Here is a 12,055-nt window from a genome sequence, read left to right on the forward strand (position 1 = left end):
ATAATAAATAAAAAATAAAAATAAATAGTATGTTCTCTTTAAGAAAAAGCTTTTGTGCATAAGACGAGGATTCAATTTTTGAGTTGATTTGAGATTAATTATTACGTACATAACACATAACCTATTTTGAAATTTATCACAATATTACTTTTTTTTGGTAGAAGGATTTATCTCTATTAGTAAAGTACACTATAATTAATCTGACATTTTAAATTAGACCAACCTTTTATCTACCAGTAAATACCCTTGATTAGATATTAAAAAAAAATATTCAATGCCTTTAAAAAAGACTATTCGGTCATTTCAACTTTTATTTCCATTTATACCCTTAAGTTATAACACACTCACAAAGGAGTTTTGTGTAAATTCAGGTTGAAAACCAAATGCACGCACTATATGACTATATGAATTGTACGCCTATATTTATTAGTCATAAATTAAGACTTAAATTACCATAAATATACTAATCCTTTCACTTTTCGTCTCCCTCTCAATCTCTACGTATCCCACCTTTTTTTTTTGCAAACAGTAGGTAAAAAAAATCGTATTATCTCTTGCCCCTCTTGAAATATTTGGGATCAACAGCCTTCTCTTCTCTGTCTCTTAAATTAAAAAAAACCTCTAATCACTTAACCTCCGGTTTCTTAACCTCAACTAAAGTTTCTTTCAGAACAGTCGCACCATTTTGCCCAAAACAACGCATTGTGAAGGAAAAAAAATTGTTCGGTGTAATATAATAGGTAAGTTCTTCTTCTTCTCCTATTTCACATTTTTATTTAGTTCTTACCCAACATGCAGTCTCTCTTCCCATCACCGTTCAAAAAAAAAAAAAAAAAAACAACCGCTCAGTAAGTTCGCAGGCAATAGAAACTAAAAGTAATAAGATTTTCGTTAATTTTTTCTATTACCATGTCCTAGAACGTTGTCTTCTTGAAAAGCTTTTATCCGACAGCCACATCCAAGGGCTTATCCAAAATACTCTATACCGAAGGAATTTGGGAAAAACTCAAACTCTCAATCGAGGGATTTGAACTCGCACATAGTCTAAAACTTACTTTTCTCCTTGCTTCTAATTGTCTTTCTACTGCCGAATGAAGAACCCAGCATTTTTTATGTTGATGTATGTTCGTGATGTGTACTTTTTGATTGTGTAGATGCTTTCGACGAGAAGATCTTAGCTAATCAAATTGTAGAAGGAGGTTAAGAAGATGGTTTAAGGGACCGGGTTAGGCATACAATGTTTGAGAAGGGGCAAAGTAAACGTATTTGGGGTGAGCTTTATAAAGTAATAGACTCCTCAGACGTTGTTGTGCAGGTCAGTTTTATACAATATAGTGCAAATAGTAGTGAAGTGATAAAAAAATGTTGTGAACAGCATCTTCATAGTCTAAAGAGTGAATGAATCGTGATTGTCCATTCTTTTCATCTTTTACTTTCTTACAATTTTGTAGCGAACACACAAAATTTCATTTAACCAATTCAAGAATTTCATATATTGGAAACTACTGATTCGAGGATCTGCAACTATTTCGCTACTTTGGTAGGAATGTTAGTTTCGTTCTAGCATCGGTTGTTTAAAAGGAAATTAAGTTGGTGTTTTGGTTTTTTCTTTTTTTCCTTTGTTCAAAATACATCAGAAGATTCAAGTAACTTAGTTGTATAGCTGTAAGTTGTTTCATATCTCAGTCATGAGAACTAAATTCTGCCGTTGAGGTCGCTTCGAGATGCTCAATTATATATGCTTTTGATCTGCCCGCTTTGTTCTTGTAAATATAAATTGTTACTAGACTTATTAGTTTCTTGCATGTGGCTAGCACGGGGGGTGTAGGATTCGCCTTCATTTCGTTTTGCTTCAACTTTAACCTTTCTTTGGATGATTTGGTGCAAGTCTACCTTTTCTTGATATCTCTTTTTTATTTATTTTTTAAATATTCATTTTCAAGATTTATATATCTACAGAAAGTATGTGCTAGCTTACTTGAAATTTCTCTTTACAAGCTTACATATGTAATCATCTTGGGGCACATTGCAGAAAAGAAGATGGGGGATTCACTGGAGTGGGTATTTGTGTTTTGGATCTCATAGAAATAGGAAGTTTAATTGGCCATTCTCGCTTTAGTCCCTCGAACCCTGCAGTAATGTCGAATCTCACCGGGCTTCCACCGAAATTCAGCCCATCCGCCATTTGTTGTATTACCCCAGCGCTCCTCCCTCTTCCCTGCTTCATTCCTTCAAATCGGAACCCCTTCGCTACCCGGACACCGCCAGGATTCTTATCCTTCACTTCTCTATCCGGCAAATGTCTATTCCCCGGTCCCAATTCCATCTTTGCCATTGGGCCTTATGCGCACGGAGACCCGTTAGTTTCTCCACCTGTTTTCTCAACCTTCACTCTTGAACCATCCACTTTGCTCCCTTTACTCCCCTCCGAACCTTTGCATCGACAACACCTTCGTCACCGGAGGTGCCATTTGCTCGACTACTAACATCCTCGGCTGGATGCAAGTTGCGAGAAATAGTGTAGCCGGTCGAAATTTCCACCTTCTCACTATGAATTCCAGTCCTATTATCTGTATCCACGAAGCCCGGTTGGCCACCTTATCACCCGGGGTTTAGTGATCTCTAATTCGGGCACTTCTTCTCCTTTCCCGGATAATGAGTTCACTTCACCGACATCTTTTTCTCGAAGTTTCGTCTTTCGGAGAACCTCCTAAGCTCGAGTATTGATGGGTTCTCTACACGCAATTGGGGGCCACATCAAGGTTCTGGTTCCATAACACCAGATCCCGTGACACCACCTTCCGGAGACAATTTCCATCTGGAGAATCAGATTTTGGAGGTTGCATCACTTGCAAACTTAGACAATGGGTCCCAAAATGATGACATTGTCATTGGTCACAGGGTATCGTTTGAGTTAACTGCAAAAGTGGGTACCAACCGTATGGGAATGGATCATCTGGCATCAGTAGAATCTACAGCAGAGCCTTTATTAGACAGAACAATAGCGAGAGCTACAATTGAAAGAGATTGCCATTCCAATGGAGCAGAGAACTCAATCGACTGTCATGAAAATCTTTTAATGAGATTGTTTTGTATTACAGGAAGCTAAAAAACCAAAACTGTCGATACTACCGGAAGACTATACTATCATAGATGTGGATGAGTACAAGGCAGCTAATGACTTGCCTTTGCCGATGTTCACAAAACTCACAGAAGTTAAGATTGTATGTACTATCTATGTTGTTGATTAACTAAGACAGCTCTGTGAAACGGGTTTTAAAAATTTTAACTGATGATCTTACACCTTGGGATTATTGTAGGAGGAGGTTGAAATGGAGGACGTATCGCCAGATCCCATTATTGATATAGACAGCTGTGATTCGAATAATCCACTTGCCGTTGTTGAATACATTAAAGACATTTACTCCTATTATAGGAAAACTGAGGTACACTAACTTTAGTCCTGTTTTGTTTCAATAAGCTATTTAGCCGTTTTAACGTTCATCAGAAAAAAATTCCATATTCAAAGTAAATTTCTATAAGAACCTAGCTTTATGTGACCTTAGATAGAAACTATATAGGGATCGATGGGAAATAATATATGGTCGCAAACTTTACTATTCACTCAAATTTTGTTTGGAAAAAGATTTGTTTGTTTTCTCAAATACAAAAGCCCCTTTGAAGAATTGTTTTGTTGGTTGAGCTAAATTGATTTTAATAGTCCTTGGGTACTCTATGAGTTTGATATGTTTTGATTTTTTTTTTTAAAGGAAATTACGATCTTCCAATGGTTTCATCATCTTTCGGCAGCTCATGCTCATCAGCCTTGGCTCTGTTGCTCTTGGTTCCCTCGATTGTACCATTTGTCCACTTAATATTAATTACGTGTCTTTAATTACCATAAATACATATAGTCCTTTCACATTCCGTCTCCCTCTCAATCTCCGTCTCTCTCTCTCACTTTCTTTTGCCAACAGTAAAAAAAACAAAAAAAAAAAATTATATTTTCTCCAGAGACAACAAGATATGCACCACTGTACAACTGGACTGCTTATGAAGAAGCTTTAAGAGAAAATCTTGTTTTAGCTAAAATGATGATAAGTGGCGTAGTCTACTCTCTGGGAGATTGGATTGCGCAGGTAACTCTTTGAGGCTCTCTGATACATTTAGTTTCTATTTCCATAGTTTTCTTCTCATATTCTGTTGATTTGTAGTGGGTTGAAGGAAAACCTCTTTTTGATTTTGATTGGACACGCATGATCAACATCCTTTTTTCTGCTTTAGCTAGAGATTTGATCGCACTGCTGGTATGTGAAGAGAGACGGTTTAGATTATTTCCTTTATAGTTCTTTGGTACTTCTCCTCAGTGCGATTTTCTATTCTAAAGGATATAATGTTCTTTGAAAATTCCAGTTGTGCAACAGAACTTCAACTGGATGCACAGGAAATTCCATCGCACTGTTGGTGGCTACATGGTTTCTCCAAAGAAAGGTACGAAGCAAATATGAAACTCACACTAACGTCATAGTTGAATCTTAATTCTTAATACTGCACAGTTATATTCTTCAAGTGATTATTTGGAGTGATGGTGTGACTTTTGAATATTCATCAGCTAAGTAAGCCATTTCTGTTATCTATGAAAGTAATCCAATGTATACAAATAGAAGCTAGATAACGAGTTTGTTGTTCGCTTTCTGCCATTCTATTTAGCCTAATAGAGTAATTTACAGTAAAAGAGAGCTCGCTCCTAGATTTGAAACTTTTTCCCAACTCTTTGCTTGCAAATCCCCTGAAAAAGCCACTCTTCTTGAAATCAATAAAATCAGTTTTTTCTTTAACAGATGGATGCGAATTGGGTGAGTGAATTCTGACCATCACTTTTATAGTCTACCATGAAGATTGTCTACTGAGAATTTTGATCTTATTGCCCACAGTTCATGTAAATTCATCTCTTAACATACCTTTGTTTTTTCTCATATATCATTCCAATGTTTTTGAGTTTGATGTTACGTCTCATTTTATTAACCATTTTGTCTCTAATCTCTTTGCAAGGGGCCCAATCTCAAAATATTGATAGAAAAGATAAATAGATGTGTATGTGGATTACCAGCATGCAAAAGAGGACTCCATAGAATTAATAGTTTAGAGGTCTGCTTGCAAAGGTTTGATTCATTTTACTTTCTCTGTTCTCATCGGATTTTGTTTATAGAAATGCTTTAGCTATATATCTAAGGTAATCTACTCTTGGTTCACATAAAGAATTCATTGTTGTAACATTCTTAGTTTTTTTTATTTCTTATTGTAAATGCAATGGGATTGCAATATTGTTGAATAAAAGCAATGCAAAACTTTCTTACTGCACGTGCTTCTTTATATTTGAAGTCTCTTACAATGTAGGATTTCACTACCATTCTTCTTTATATGATGTCAATTCAAAAAAATTGAATTCAACAACTTAAAACACATTCCATAACTTTGAACTCACCTTAAATAAACTCATTTGGTTAAGGTATCAATTGCATTAGAATGCTGATGTTCATTTTTTTTTTCGAGATGCTTAAAATAGTTTCAAAAATGTTGTATGGACTTTTGTAAGAAAAAACGGGAAAGATATATTTTTCAGGGATATATGGCCATCGAATGAAGAAGTCGCAGATGTAAGATATTCCATTGTTTCCACTTTTTAGGCTTGCTTGGTGAGATGCAAAAGATTGCAGATTAAATTCTGAAATGGTTTTGCCAAATTAATGGTCTGCTTATGTCATTGTACATGGTTTCCATCAGAAAATAATAGAATTTAGTAGGCAGAAGCCCCTCCGCAAAGTTTTTGACCGAATTCTATTGTTACCGTGCTCTCATTTTGTAGGGTATGCTTTGGAAAGACACCCAGACCCATTATCCCATCATAACAAACCAAGATTTTGCCTCTGCAGTATTTCACATTAACCTAGCAGGGCGTAAGAAATCTTAAGCTCCCGATTCAAGTATTTTATTTTTATTTCTTAATTCCATTTTTGGGGTTTTGCAGGTTGTGCAATCCAGCGTGCTGCCAGACATGTTTAAGGGTACGTATGAAGCAATCACCAAAGGCAATTCAATGTGGAATCAACTGTCTGTTCCATCAGGCAAACTCTATTCCTAGGATCCAACGTCAACTTATATACACGAGCCTCCTTATTTCAAGGGCATGTCCATGTCTCCTCCTGGCCCACATGAAGTAAAGGATGCCTACTGCTTGCTTAACTTTGGGGATAGTATTACAACTGATCCCATTTCACCTGCTGGTAGCATCCACAAAGATAGTCCAAAGAAATGGCACCTCATGGAACGTGGGGTTGATAGGAGAGACTTCAATTCCTGTGGAAGTCATCGTGGTAATGACGAGGTGATGGTAAGGGGTACTTTTGCCAACATTCGCCTTGTGATTAAGTTCTTGAAGGGAAAAGTTGGTCCCAAAACAATTCATATTTCCACTGGGGAGAAACTGTATGTATTTGATGCAGCCATGGTAAGATATCCTCTGCTCCTCCTTTAGGCTATGCATCTTCTCCATACGGAAGAGGCTAGATTACTTTTTTTTCAATTGTATTAACTGTTGTATTTCAGTCCTAGGAATTTCAATCATTGGTTGGATTAAAGAATCATTGGTCAGGATGAAGCTGTCAAAGCTATTAGCCGTGCCATCCGCCGAGCCCGTGTTGTATATGATATCAATGGTAATGCCTGTAACCTTTTATTGATAATATGCTCATTTCCATGGCTTTCAAGGAGGCATTTACTACATTTCAATAAGAATTCATTTCTTTCCCATTTTCAATTAATAACTTTTGGAATTTAGGACGAGGCGAGAGGAAGTAGAACCAATACTAGATCGCTACCAAAACTTGAACAAGAAGATCCTAAATCCCAATAGCCTTTTCACCTTTGTGATTGGACAACATTTGATCTACTTAATCTCTAATTGTCAACCAAAGAAGTCTTAAGTATATGCACTAATAACTGATTCTCAGACAATCTCGTACATATATTGTTCATCGGCAGTGTATATCTCAAATCGATCTGTTGCCTCATGTTGAGGTGAGTTATGATCATGCACCGCTTGCTTTCGGGATTCATTTTAGCTATAATTTGGTTTATGTGCGAAACTTTACTCGAAACAAGAATCATAAGATGGTGTTCCCGAGTATGAAGCAAAGACGGAACCGTTTCAGCGGCCAATTAATTTAAGCCCATTAATGTTTCCCTCAAAATCTTAAATATGATCCCCGCGAGGTCTTCAAAGAATATTGGGAGTCTATTTGGTCATTGAAAAGGTCAAGCCCCATATTTTCAGCTTTCAATAGATACACTGAAAGAGCCTTTAGTCCTTTTTAACGTTAGGGAAATATCCCTTAACGATCCACAGTTAATCTGCTTTCGGATGCAATCGTGGCGCGTAAGACATGCTTTCGGGACATTATTTTACTTGTTCGAAACTCATAGTTGACAAAACCCTTGGCTTTTATCTCATGGAAAGCAAAACCGAGCAATTAGTTATATTACGGAAGTTTCGATCCTTAGATCTTCTTCTAACTTGTGTGGATCTGTATGATAGGTTGATGCAGTAGATCCAAAGAGTATGCACAAAGGAAAGCTTGACACGAAAAACTTACTACTGATCGAGAGATGTGAACTGGACTTCAATAAGACCGGTCTACATTTATGGCCCTTTGAACTACAACCCGGTTGAGGAATGGTTCGTGACGAAGTTAACATCACAAACATATTGTGTCTTCATGGACTGGAATCCAAGTTGACAAAGTATCAAGTGATGAGTCGATAAACTCCTCAAGATGGAAGACACACTCCACCAAAGAATCATTGGTCGGGATGAAAGTATCCCAAAGCTATTAGCCGTGCCATCTGCCGAGCCGATGTTGGCTTTGAAGAATCCAAATCGCCTATCGCGAAGTTTCATATTTTCAGGTCCAACCGATGTTGGAAAGTCGGAGTTTGGCGCGCGGCTACCTATTACTTTGGTTCCGAGGAAGCCATGATCCAATTTGATATGAGTGAGTTTATGGAGAGGCATATACGTCTCCAAGCTGATTGGTTCACCACTGGTTATGTCGGCTACACCGAGGGTGGTCACTTACTAAAGCCGTTATTTTGCCCAACCTATAATCGTGGTCCTCTTTGACGAGATAGAGAAGGCTCACCCGGATGTCTTCAATATGATGCTTGATTCTAGAAGATGGGAGGTTGACGGATAGCAAGGGTCGATCGTTGATTTTAAAAATACGCTTGATAATGACCTCCAATGTTGGTAGCGAAGTGTAATTGAAAAAGGAGGCCGTCGTATTGGATTCGATCTCGACTATGATGAGAAGGACAGCAGCTACAACCGGATAAAGAGCACGGTTACCGAGGAATTGAAGCGATACTTTAGACTAGAGTTCCCGAACGAGGTTAGACGAGATGATTGTCTTCCAGCGATTAACGGTTGGAAGTCAAGGATATTGCGCATATAATGTTGAAGGAGGTATTTGAGAGGCTAAAGGCCAAGGAAATAGAGCTTCGTGTTCTGAGACAGATTTAGAGACGAGTTGTTGATGAAGGATACAACCCGAGCTATGGAGTAAGACCTCTAAGGAGAGCAATAATGAGGCTTTTAGAGGACAACATGGCTGAGAAGATGCTCTCGGAGATATCAAGGAGGGGATTCATTATCGTGGACGCCGATCTTCGATGGAAATGTTACGATTATTAACGGAAGTAGTGGGACTTTGGAATCGTTGCCCCCAGCAGTACCTGTGTAAATAGCACTCTTCCGCATATGATGTTCACAAGCATGTTATTTGTATTTTTAATTACATTTAGATAGATTTAGTTATCTGTTATATATACATACAGTATTGTCACGCTATACTGAATGCATTTCAAGGCATAGGCAGGAGAATTTATCCCGGAGAGCAAATGTTCCTGAAATAACATTGTAATATAGACATAAATTATTGTGTGATGGATTAGGTGAACATTCTATCTCTTCCGTCCCTGCTTTGTTCTGGGGTTCCAACATCACTTTCATATCATGTCATCTTTTCTTTTTCTAGCCAAACCGAAGTTCTCGTGCATGTGCTCAAACCTGTTTTGTCGGTTACTTACTTTTGAAGGATTGGTGCAGTTTCTGCACCTTGAGGTACTTGGAAGTATGCGTATTCAGATGGGAAGCAAATTTTAGGCCACGCTGTCCTACTCATATTTTACAAGAAGAATATGGTGAAGCACAAAATTCCTTCAGTCAACATGCCCGTCACATTGCAAAACTTGCATCACTGTGGAGTGTTGCAAATGTTTTGTTCCCTCTGATTTCTTGGCATAATAATCAAGTTATCTCTCGGTCTCATTCCCGTATCTAAAGTTGCTCTATAAGATTTGGGTGTCATTCAAGGATGTACCTTGCATATTGCCATTTCAGCGTGTATATATAGAAGTCGGGGAAAAAAATCTTTGTAATACTGTAAAATTGTGAACATTAGGAAAACATTAATGATTAGTATTCATGTCTTTTTTATTTTAATTATTATGGTCAAGACCCTTTAAGGTGTCTGTTGTAGTTAAGGAAAGTCCACCTCTTACAGATTGCTAATTTAGTAGAAGTTTTTACTTATTATTATTATTATTATTTTTTATGTCTATGGAATGGAAGGGGCAATTATTATCTTTCTTCGTCAAATTTAGAGGAAACAATTATTCTTTGTGACTATGTTTACCATGCCGTAGAGACTTCAATTCAACTTAGAACCTATGATGGACAATTGCATTTTTGTTTTATGAACTTACACAACATTACCTAATTGTGTTCCACACTTCTAAGTTCCACCTCTAAAACCACGTAACATTTTACGTAACATTTTTTCTAAGAATATATATGTTGCCACTATGTGATTTTTTTTGTATGTATGGGCAGATATATGCTATAACGATATTTAATGGCTTCTATATTCTTTTAGCATGCCCGTTTCAGAAGCTAATGAACTTAGTATGCTAACATAATTTGATAAAAATTAAATGTAGACACCAATATTATATGCAAATATAAATACCTGTCAACATGATCTATTTGTTATCCACGTGCAGATTACGTCCTTCAAATGTGTCACAAAGACTTTGAGGACCATATACATTCATCTTTTTTTTCCTCCCATTTTTTTTTCATGTACTTAGATTGTTCTGCGATTGCGGCATTAGAAATTATTTGTAAACAGAAAATGATATTTAAACAATAATATGTATTATGAATGTAATGTAATGTACATGATTTTTAAATTGTAGTATTTGTTACACGTGCAGCTTTGCTAGATTTTTTGAATTTCATGTATAAATTAATAATAAATTAATTAGGGGTCGTTTGTTTTTTTGAGCCTCTGAATGCTGAATAGCCCACCTTCTGAATGCTAAATGCTGATTGCTGAACTCTGAAAAATAAGTGCTTCACGTTTCTCATTTCAGCATTCAGGAGCTGTGAGACCGCTGAACTGAAGAAGGCGATTTTGGCGTACCAACGCTTAAGACAATTGGGAAAACAAACAACTGTTGAGAACGCTGAACGCTGAAAACTTATGTTTCAGCGCCTCTGAACGCTAAAAAACCAAAAAACAAACAACCCCTTAGTAACAATCTGACATAGCTCTCCTCTTGATAACTATGTTCACATTCTCTTCAATAAATTGTGTGTCGTTCATGTGCAGAGCACATGCATTTTGCTAGTTTCTATAGTTGATAAAGAAGAAGGCCAATGTTGTAATTAAGTAAAATATTAACCCGGACTGGGGGGCTAAGTCAAACGATTTCAAAAATGGGGTGTTAAGTTAAAATGCTACATAGTTTTGAGGGGTTTAGTAAAAAAACCCATTTTAAAAATCTCAAGTGAAATTTAGAGTTTTCAATAATTCATATTATATATACACCAATTTTCTAGGAACAATGGCATTAACAAATTTATGGAATTGGCAGTTTGGCACCCTCATAGGAAAAGAGTAGATGAATAATGGTTATTCCACCTATCTATGTCCAAATAGAAATTGGGTGGGAGTGTGGGACGCCATATCTTTTGCATAATAACATTTTTATGAAAATAAGAGATCTATGGAATTCGTTACCGTGAAAATATATATTTTCACATTTTTTTTTCAACATAAAACTAGGTTCAAAACCCTGATTCCGGTCTTTATTAGCCTAAAACCCGTTGACTTTTTGAATTATGTCTAAAGCCCACCCGGTTTGTAAAAGTGTGAAATAAAGATTTAGTTTTTGAGAGTTTGAGAAAAAACCAACCTCACCTTTATTGTTTTTCAAAATACCTTACATACCCTTTTATATGAAAGTTGTTACTTAATTTCTTTCTTCTTCAATTGGCAATGGTGATTTCTCATATCGGATTTTGACCAAATTGAGACCGTCTTTTCTCTTTTCTTCTTTGTTCTCCTTTTCTTTGGACTTTCTCTGAACCTGTCACCACTAAGGTACATTTATTTACACATACACTTCTATTATTATGTTATCTAGGGCAAGCAAAAGATGGAAATTGACTCATCGATAATTTAACTTATCGCCATCTCTCAGATTTGATCATTTTTTTCATTGAATAATATAACCCGCACTCTTTTTTGAGATAATGGAATTGTTGTAATTTTTAGTTTCATTTCAATTTTGTGTTGTAGGATGGATTTTACTGTTCTTGGAGTTATATCCTACAAAAATTTGACTCTCGCGAGTCGTATTGGTCCGTCTTCTTCAATTATCGATGTCAAAAATGAGATTTCGCCAATTTCCCTTGCATACATGCTATTGCTGTATTGGTAGTAAGGGTGATTCCTTTTATGGCTACATTGATGAAAGATATACGGTGATCGCGTTCGTAATGCTACTCACATTCTATCAAGCCGCCCGAATGGTTTTATGCCAAGACGCATGCTGATTCTCCCTGCGGTTTATCCGTGTAGTCCAAAGATTGGTCCCGTAGACCCAAGAAGAAAAGAATTGAAAGCTCCAAAGTGATTCGTTAGTCTATGAT

At 36.7% G+C, this 12,055-nt stretch overlaps 1 protein-coding gene and 2 pseudogenes across 2 annotated transcripts in view; all 3 read left to right on the forward strand.

Moving 5' to 3' along the window:
- LOC147506206 (uncharacterized) overlaps positions 1 to 12,055 on the forward strand; it is a 168,239-nt gene that overhangs the window by 20,496 nt on the left and 135,688 nt on the right. The window lies entirely within an intron of this gene.
- LOC147506209 (aconitate hydratase, cytoplasmic-like) lies at positions 859 to 6,755 on the forward strand (annotated as a pseudogene). Its single transcript, XR_015193616.1, has 7 exons — positions 859 to 1,315; positions 3,321 to 3,446; positions 4,015 to 4,139; positions 4,215 to 4,307; positions 4,414 to 4,491; positions 6,029 to 6,508; positions 6,607 to 6,755. The product of XR_015193616.1 is annotated as an aconitate hydratase, cytoplasmic-like (transcript).
- LOC147506210 (chaperone protein ClpC, chloroplastic pseudogene) lies at positions 7,765 to 9,052 on the forward strand (annotated as a pseudogene).

Source organism: Coptis chinensis, chromosome 4 (genome assembly GCF_015680905.1).
Source record: "Coptis chinensis isolate HL-2020 chromosome 4, ASM1568090v1, whole genome shotgun sequence".
NCBI classification, from domain to species: Eukaryota; Viridiplantae; Streptophyta; class Magnoliopsida; order Ranunculales; family Ranunculaceae; genus Coptis; species Coptis chinensis.